This window comes from Apium graveolens, chromosome 4, assembly GCF_009905375.1.
Source record: "Apium graveolens cultivar Ventura chromosome 4, ASM990537v1, whole genome shotgun sequence".
Classification (NCBI taxonomy): Eukaryota; Viridiplantae; Streptophyta; class Magnoliopsida; order Apiales; family Apiaceae; genus Apium; species Apium graveolens.
In genome coordinates, this window is record NC_133650.1 from 19,862,944 (window position 1) to 19,872,046 (window position 9,103).

A 9,103-nucleotide genomic window follows, 5' to 3' on the forward strand; every position below is an offset into this window, starting at 1 on the left:
TTGTTCACCAACTTGAGCCTGACTTCGATTTCCACCCTCCCATTCTTCTCTGCTCTTTTGTTTCTTAGGTCTACCTTTAAGCTTTTTTGGTATGTCTGGTGGCAACAACTTGTAATATCCGAGAAAATTATATGAATATTATATATTAAATGAATAAATATTATGTGTTTATATAATTTAAAATATGTTGCAACTGTTATTTGTGTTTCTGTGTGGACCAAATTTTTTTTCGAATAATTAATAGGTGTTTAAACTACAATTATATGAATTGATCTGTAATTGGGACTCGTATTTACTTGCGTCTTTATTGAAGTACTCGTTTTATCTCGTTTTATATGGGATTGAATGCATTTTATGTGTTTCGGGGTTTTCTGTTAATTTAGGGATCATTTCTGTTTTTCAAAACCAACAGACAGGGACCCCACCGGGACGTCAAAGTTCACAAAATTCGTGTTTTTATTTTTATAAAATCCATTGTATTTCAAATACCCAGGATTTCTGTATTTTTGAATTATATGCAATTTTTGGGGAATTTCGACATTAATTTTGTATTTTATTACTTTTAAAATTATTCCCCGTCATTATGAATTTGGGGCTTAATTATTTTAATTACGGGAATAAAAAGACCCTTAATTTATTTTGGGGTATTAATTCTACATAAATATAAATAGCAGTTTATATTGTTTTGTTTTCAGAAAAAATTTATTAAAAGTATAATAAAATCAGAAAGAAAGGGTGTGGGGGTGAGGACTGTGTTCTTGAATTCTCAGAAATCAATCGAGCAGTTGGGAGTGATTCCGATCTTTGTTTTTGACGCTCCAATATCCAAATCGAAGCCTGAATCATCAGCTTCCTGTTCGTACAACTCGTTTTATTCGAGGTGAATCGAATCGATTTTCGATTTTTTTGATTTTAATCGATTGAATTTGGGTTTTTCTGCTGTGATGATTTTTGAATGATTCTGGGAGTAGGTTTATGTACTAAGTTACAGTCGATTTGTATCCTTGTTTGATTTATTTGAGTTTGGAATGGCTAAGTTTGAATTCTTGATTTTCGGTTTTTAAATCTCAATTTTGTGAGTTGTTTGCGAATTGTTTGTATGTTCTGCCATGGTAATAGATTTCTGGGTTTGCTAGCTTTAATTTGAGCCATGTTTCACGAAGTTTGGTTTAGAAATGATGGGAATCGAGTTTTTCGCCGAAAAACTCGAATAAACTGCCGGCTTCAATGGCTTTTGGCCGGAGTTGAAGCTGTGTTGATCACTGATTATTGATAGTTGCGTTTTAAGACCTCTGGGTTGTCTGAGGACTGATCAGGATAAAAGAATTGAAGTGTTGGAGTGGTTTTGGGGTGGAATCGGAGTGGCCGGAAGTTTGAACGCCGGCCGAGATTCGACCGAATTCTGGGGAATTCCCAGAAAACGGCGGGTTTCCGGCGGCTGTTCTTCATGACCCGCCACCCGACCCGTTTTTCTTATTAAAAACCCGGGTTCGATCCACCCAAACCCTAACCCCTAATTTAAATCCTATTTCCAGATTTTTAATTTTTAAAATAATTCAAAAATCCATTTTCTGTTTTAAAAATCATTTATTTTATTTTCCAAAAATCATTTACTTATTATTTTTAATGCTAAAATAATTATTTTCTTAATTATTTTAAATTTCAAAACCATTTTATTTTATTATTTTCAAAATCCAATTTGATTTACTTATTTATAATTTATTTTGGTTAATTATTTATGGATTTAATTAATTGATTAATTCATTTAATCAATTAATTTTATTTATAAATACTTAAATAAATGTAAATTATTTATAATTAATTCAGATAATTTCTAAAAATTATTTTTAAGCCTTTAAAAAATTATATTTTGGTATTTAAAAATAAATTAATATCATTATTAATTGATTTATTTCCATTTAATTCTTATTTTATTCGTAATAAATAAACCGTTCGTCCGTTTAATACGAAACGAACGCGTACAAACTCAGAAAAATATTACGCTTTCAATAAAAATACTTTCGAGTCCTAATTTATTTTGTATTGTAATGTCATTTGATTTGTTAGTCCTTTTGAGTAGGTATCTGATCGGTAAACACTATTATTAACCTAATTTCAAGTCTGAACATACTGAGACATATCTTTTAACCATCTGACTTATGTGTTACATGAAATATGTGATTACGTGATATATGAATAACATGATTACGTGTTAAATGATATGCATGCTATCTGTTTACAGTTTTAAATGCTATGATTATTTATAAACGATCGGGTAGATGTCAAGACGTATAGTTACGTCGATTGAGTTTGATTCTGTCAATTAAGATAGTCCTTTTGTTTATAGAATCGAGTAGCAAGGAGTGCGGTCAAGTGTTAGACAGAGATAGTAGCCAGCAGCTATAAGCATAGTTATAGTAAGAAGTTATCGAGCATACCAGGCAAGTATCCCTACCTTCACTTATTGCTCAAGTGATGATTATTATGAATCTTGTTATGCAAGTATCCTTACCTTCACTTATTGTTCAAGTGAGGATTATTATGAATCCTGTTATGCAAGTATCTGTATCTTCACTTATCATTCAAGTAATATTGATTCTAAACTCTATTTTATTAGTTTCTATAATATTCTAAGTTCAGAATAGTTAAACATTTTATATTTCGCTACAAATTACTCTATACAGTGGAACGTTGAATTGAGATTAGAGAATAACTAATTGTTCTGGTAATTTCACCATCAGTTGTTGAGATAGCTCTGGACCATGAGAAATGGGGAGTTACATCATTAAGGATGTCGTTTGATTCGACTCCTTTGATCAAAATGTTTTATGGATTGGATAAATGCGTAAGTGACCGGGACGGACGGTCCAGCGGAGGGCTATGCATCATATGAAATATTATGATATAACTTGTGCCACAGGCAGATATATTGCCTTTTTATTTGAGTACTCGTGTTTTGGGGACATTTTTCTATGAATCATGACCTTATGCTATCACACGGGCTGATCAGCATGTGATAGTTCCGTCGGAGTTAGATTCCAATCTAAAAATTATCTTTTATTGCTGATAGCTTGTTCAGCTTTTATTGATTAATCAAATATCACTGATTTTATCATGTTATTCAGTTATTATAAAAATGTGATTTATCATTTCAAGCACACTTTATACTGCTTGCTGAACATTTCTTTCGCTCATACTTGTTTATCATTCTAATCTTTCAGCTAAGCCAGGGCAGGCTTGAGTTCCAGGGTTGACCAGAAGTCGAGTGCTTGCAGATAGTTTGGTGTATTTTTCAGATAAACTGTTTGGGACGCTTGAATAGTCTAGAGGTTTGTAATAAAATTTGAACAATCTGTAAAACTAATTAGACTTATGGTTTGTAATAACGGTTGGTTTGTATTAGTGTCTATTTCATATAACCTGTGATCGATCCAGTTACATGCAAGGGGTCATATATACTATTTTGTTCTGCTGTGTTTATTATATTATGGTTTATCGGTTAGTGACCCCCAAATCTAGACCCCGGGTTTGGAGGGCGTCACACAACTCATCTGTAGAATGCATGTTAGGGCGAAAACACGCGCTAATATTCACGCAAGTATATGCATTTGCAAGTAGTATAAGATATAAATCAGTTTCAGTTTCGTTCCCACAGAGACTGGTTTAGGTTAAGTTCAATTTAGTTCAATTTATGCACCTATGCAATAATGTATGATTATCGCTCAATGCTAAGATAAATAACAAATTGGGGTTGTTTATAATTAAGAATTAAACTAACAATTATAACTAGGAGAGTAAAGAAGGTTGTATATTATATGAGACAAACATGGGATTCTAACTTCATTAAATACTTCATTCAATAGCCTTATTGTTCTTAACCTTAACATGTAATGGTGATGACACGAAACTTGTAAACTCCAACTTTTGTTGTAGGAATACCCTACTACCAAGCATCCACAAAAGAGATAGAAGTTGAATAGACACCAATTATGCTTAGTCCTTATACGTCTATAATAATTGAAAACATAACGGTTTAATGCGCAAGTTATCTATCGTGATTACATAGGGCAAGTAAGATGGTTAAAATTACCTACGAATCATGTATAACAAATACATGAACCTATGCTAGAATGGCAAGTTCTAAACCTCTATATTCACTGTCGCTTCAATAGAGATTAACACACTATCTTATATGTTAACTACACACATAAGACGAATAAACACAACCAATATTAGGATATCATACAATCACCACACACCAAGATATCGAAATAAATTAATTATTGAAATCCATCAGTAAACCCGCTAAAATCCCATTATAATGATTAGTTCATAATCGAACTCATCGTCACCATTGGTTCCAATGAAAGCATGGTATAAACAGGGTCTTAATAAACTGAATAATAATTAAAGTACGAATAAACGAGATCTAGGTTCAACAAGAACAAAAATGAACATCCAAAGTAACAACTAATTCAAAGAATCACAAGTAGAAAACAAGATCTTCTTTTTTGGAGTTGTTTTGTGCTTCTAGGTCTTCTTCTTGATCTCCCAATCTTCCTGGATGATGAAAATCCTTTTTTTAAGTATATACAAGCCCATATTGGACCTGAACCCTTAAAATCGTCAAATTACACTCAAATAGGGCTTTTTCAGCGAAATCAGCCGCACATCAGCAGGCGGGCGCCTGGCACCAGTAGGCGGGCGCCTGCTAGCACGCGGTCTCCTGGAACCAGCAGGCGGGCGCCTGCTAGCACGCGGTCTCCTGGCACCAGCAGGCGGGCGCCTTCAGCCTTTCTGGAAAATTCTGATGAATCTTATTTTGCCCATAACTTGAGTTCTACTCGTCAATATTAGGCAATTCAACTGTCCACGCGAAGCTAATGAGATTCTATACAACTTGACAATAGGCTTCCAATTCTGATAACTTTTTATCAAATTTCCTTTAAAAGCTCCTTTCTTCATTTAACTGATACCTAAAATGCAATAACACAAAAACACATCAAAATACTAACAACTTGAGTCCAAAACACCAATTTAAGCTTTTAATAAAGTGTTCCAAGTGGATATAAAATCCACTTATCACACCCCCAAACTTGAATCGATGCTTGTGCTCAAGCATAAACAGACTCAAAACTACAAAACAAACCTAATGCATGAATGCAACTACGTGAATGCAACTAAATGATAATGCAATCGATCCCCTCAGAATAACCATAACCAAATGAATAAGCCAATGTCTTTAAGAATGCAATGACTTAAAACAGAGTTTGAATAAATCCCACAAACCAACTCACAAACCAGAAACGTGCGTGTGTGGAATGCTTAACAGATATCTCTCGATACTAAATCAATAACCATAACTTATCTATCATCGAAACAATCAAAAGTTTATAAACAGAATAGACAATAAACGCATTATGACTCACAACACCTCCTTTCTACTAGAGTTATACAAGGATTCACACTATTATTGAACTCATAACAAAGATGCTTATTTGACTGTGCAATGAATGAGGTCCCAAAAGACTTATGCAATAATACCCATGTAGCGAGCGTTAGGTTAGCGGATCCCAGACTATAAAAGCCTTAGGTCACTAGGCACAAAGTTCCCTAGAACTTAATAACTCGAGTATTAAAGAGCTCACTCTTGATCAATTATGCATAAACACATACTTTTTTTTTTCTTTTTTTCTCTTTTTTTTTCTTTTTTTTTCAATAATTTCTGAATGAATGCGTTTCTCTCCATCGCATTCAACCCTAGACTACTCATAAAAATATGAGCCGGCTACTAGCCATTTGACGCCTAGCCTTACAACAACTAGCAATGAAATCCAAGTTTTTCTCCATATAAAAAATCAGTATTTTTACGTCATTACGAGAATATCACAAATTCTAAATATAACCTAGTGATTAAATCTCAACAACAAACAAGTATGATCATTATCTAGATCAAAAGCAACCCTATAAGACTTTATGAAAATATTTGTTTCTAGCATGCAAATCAATTCATTAGGACTTAAACATCCCTCTATTCGTCATCACCACACTCAAATCAATATTAACTTATCAAATATCATAGTTCATCTTAAGGGATCATGCTAAATATGCATGCAAATACAACTATATGAAATCACATAAAAACAAAAAAAAATATGTCCTAAATGAACAAATCATGCAAAATATGAATGAACTACAAATAAACATGCAATATGAATCTATATGGACACACACACTACTAATCCTTACATTATCACCCCCAAACTTAAAATTTTCAATGTCCTCATTGAAGGTAATAATAAGGATTTCAGGCATACCTAGTCGTCATAAAGATCACCCTCCTCGGGTGGAGGATCAGGTGGCCAATCAACCTCGACACCAGTGGCTCAGAAAATAATGCCCAAAGCCTGTGTCAAATCTGCAGCAAAACGATGGTGAATGTCGTGCATGGCCTCCATACGCCTAATTACTCGCCTGTACTGCTCATCACCAACACCAGTCCTATCAACTACCTGCTGTACATGAGAAGAACCCTCTATAGGCATTGGACGGTTCGTTCGGCTACCCTCTACATCATCAAAGATATATCTCAAGCCCTTATCATGTGGTGCACCTAAGAATGTATAACTCAAGTGATCTGATAGTGGGTGAAGCTCAAGTGTGGAAATATCTTCAATAGACAGCTCGAGACGCTCCTGAGAAATTTTTCAGCTCTGCTAACCCAAGAGAATCGAATGGCATATCTAACTTCCTCTTCCACAGAGGTGCATTCAAAACCTGCAATTACTCTGCTCCTTCTTTATCTTCAATAACTGATTCCCCTGTTAAGGATCTCTCTAAGGCATCTGACTTTGGCAATTGCTCAAGCTCTGAATTTACTACAAAGTCGACCCACTCTACTTTAAAGCACTCCTCTTTAGCTGTGGGTAAATTTATTTCCTTGAACACATTAAAAGTAACCTTCTAATCATCAACCTTCATCGTAAGCTCTCCTTTTTATACATCAATCATAGTTCGGCCTGTAGCCAAGAATGGTCTTCCCAAGATGATGGGAATCTTCTTATCTTCCTTGAAATCAAGAATTACAAAGTCAGCAGGGAAGATGAGTTTATCCACCTTGACCAAGACATCCTCCACTATACCTCGTGGATAAGCGATGAAACGGTCAACTAGTTGCAATGACATGTATGTTGGTTTCGGATCAGGCAGACCAAGCTTCTTGAAGATAGACAAGGGCGTCAGATTGATTCTAGCTCCCAAATCACATAAACATTTGTCGAACGACAAGTTTCCAATAGTGCAAGGAATAGTGAAGCTTTCAGGATCTTTAAGCTTCGGAGGCAACTTCTGTTGCAGCACAACAGCATTCCTTCATTAGAGCAACAGTCTTTAAGTCATCGAGCTTCACTTTCCGAGAGAGAGTACCTTTCATAAACCTCGCATAGCTAGGCATTTGTTCAAGAGCTTCAGCGAAAGGAATGTTGATATGAAGTTTCTTGAACACCTCCAAAAACTTCTCAAACTGCTTATCCAGCTTCTTCTTCTGCAGCCTCTTAGGAAAAGAAGGTGAAGGATAGATCTGTTTCTCCCCTGTATTACCCTCAGGAGGAGTGTGTTCCACAATAATCTTCCTTGGTTCCACCTCTGGTTCCTTCTGCACTTCTTCTTCAGCCACAACTGTATTTTCTGAAACTTGAAATTTTTTAGGCTCTTCGTCTTACTGAATTTGGGGGCTTGCGACCTTTTCAGACCTTAAGGTGATGGCGTTCACCTGTTCTTCAACTTCCCTCTTGCCTGGATTTATTTCTGTATCACTAGGAAGCGTTCCTGGTGGTCAATTCAATAAGGCATTAGCAATTTGCCCTATTTGGTTCTCCAAAGTCTTGATAGAAACAGCCTGACTTTGGCATATAAGAGCCTGATTTTTGCACATAAGCCGCAACTCCTCCAATTCAGATTTTTCATTCGAAGATAGACATGCACCAAGAGTTTGTTGTTTTGGTGTAATTTGTTGCTGAAAACCAGGAAGGTTGAATATGTTATTTCCAAACTGCTGGAACGGCTGTTGCATCGCATTCTGATTGTTGCTCCAGCTGAAGTTAGGATGATTCCAGTTGTCAGGATGATAAGTGTCTGGAACTGGTTGCTGCGATCTCTGAAAGTTGCTCACAAACTGAGCAGAGTCACTAGATATAGCGTATTGCTCCGTCACTTGCGGACCTGCACACAACTCACAAACACTAATTATCTGCTTAACACCATAGTTAGCCAGGGAATCGATCTTCATAGACAACGCCTTTAGTTGAGCAGTGATAGCCGTAGCTGTATCCACTTCAAGAACTCCTGCTACCTTGCCCTGTGGACATCTCTGGGTTGGATACTGATATTCATTAGTAACCATCAGCTCAATTAGATCATAAGCTTCTTCATAGCTCTTTTCCCATAATGCTCCCCCTGATGCTGCATCGAGCATTGGTCTGGACTGTGGTCCCAACCCATTGTAAAAACAATTGATGATCATCCAATCAGACATTCCATGATGAGGACACTTCCTAAGCATCTCCTTGTAGCGCTCCCAAGCTTTACACAAAGATTCTCCCATTTGATGCGCAAATTGAGTAATGGCATTCCTGAGTGCAGTTGTCTTCGCCATAGGGAGGAATTTAGTAAGAAACTTCTGAGCAAGATCTTCCCAAGTAGTAATCAAACCAGCTGGTAGAGAGTGTAACCAGCTCTTAGACTTGTCCCTCAGAGAGAATGGGAACAGTCTCAGCTTCACAGCATCTTCAGAAAGTCCGTTGAACTTGAAGGTGTCGCAGATCTCAATGAAATCCCTAATGTGCATACTGGGATCTTCAGTTGAAGAACCCCCAAACTGGATTGAATTCTGCACCCATTGAATTATGCCAGGCTTGATCTCAAAGGTATTTGCTGTGATAGTTGGTCAGACAATGCTAGATTGAATGTCATTGATCTTGGGTTGAGAAAAATCTATCAAGGCTTTCGTTCGTGCTGCTGGATCTCCCATTGTAATGAGTACCTGAAACATAAACAAATAAACCGTGAAAGTAAAAGAATCCGAGTTAGTGAACTTTAACGACCA

At 36.1% G+C, this 9,103-nt stretch overlaps 1 non-coding gene across 1 annotated transcript; it reads left to right on the forward strand.

The window, feature by feature from the left end:
• Positions 1 to 8,531: 8,531 nt before the first annotated feature.
• On the forward strand, positions 8,532 to 8,638 carry LOC141722409 (small nucleolar RNA R71). The gene has a single exon (XR_012575429.1). It is a non-coding gene; the product is annotated as a small nucleolar RNA R71 (small nucleolar RNA).
• Positions 8,639 to 9,103: the final 465 nt, after the last annotated feature.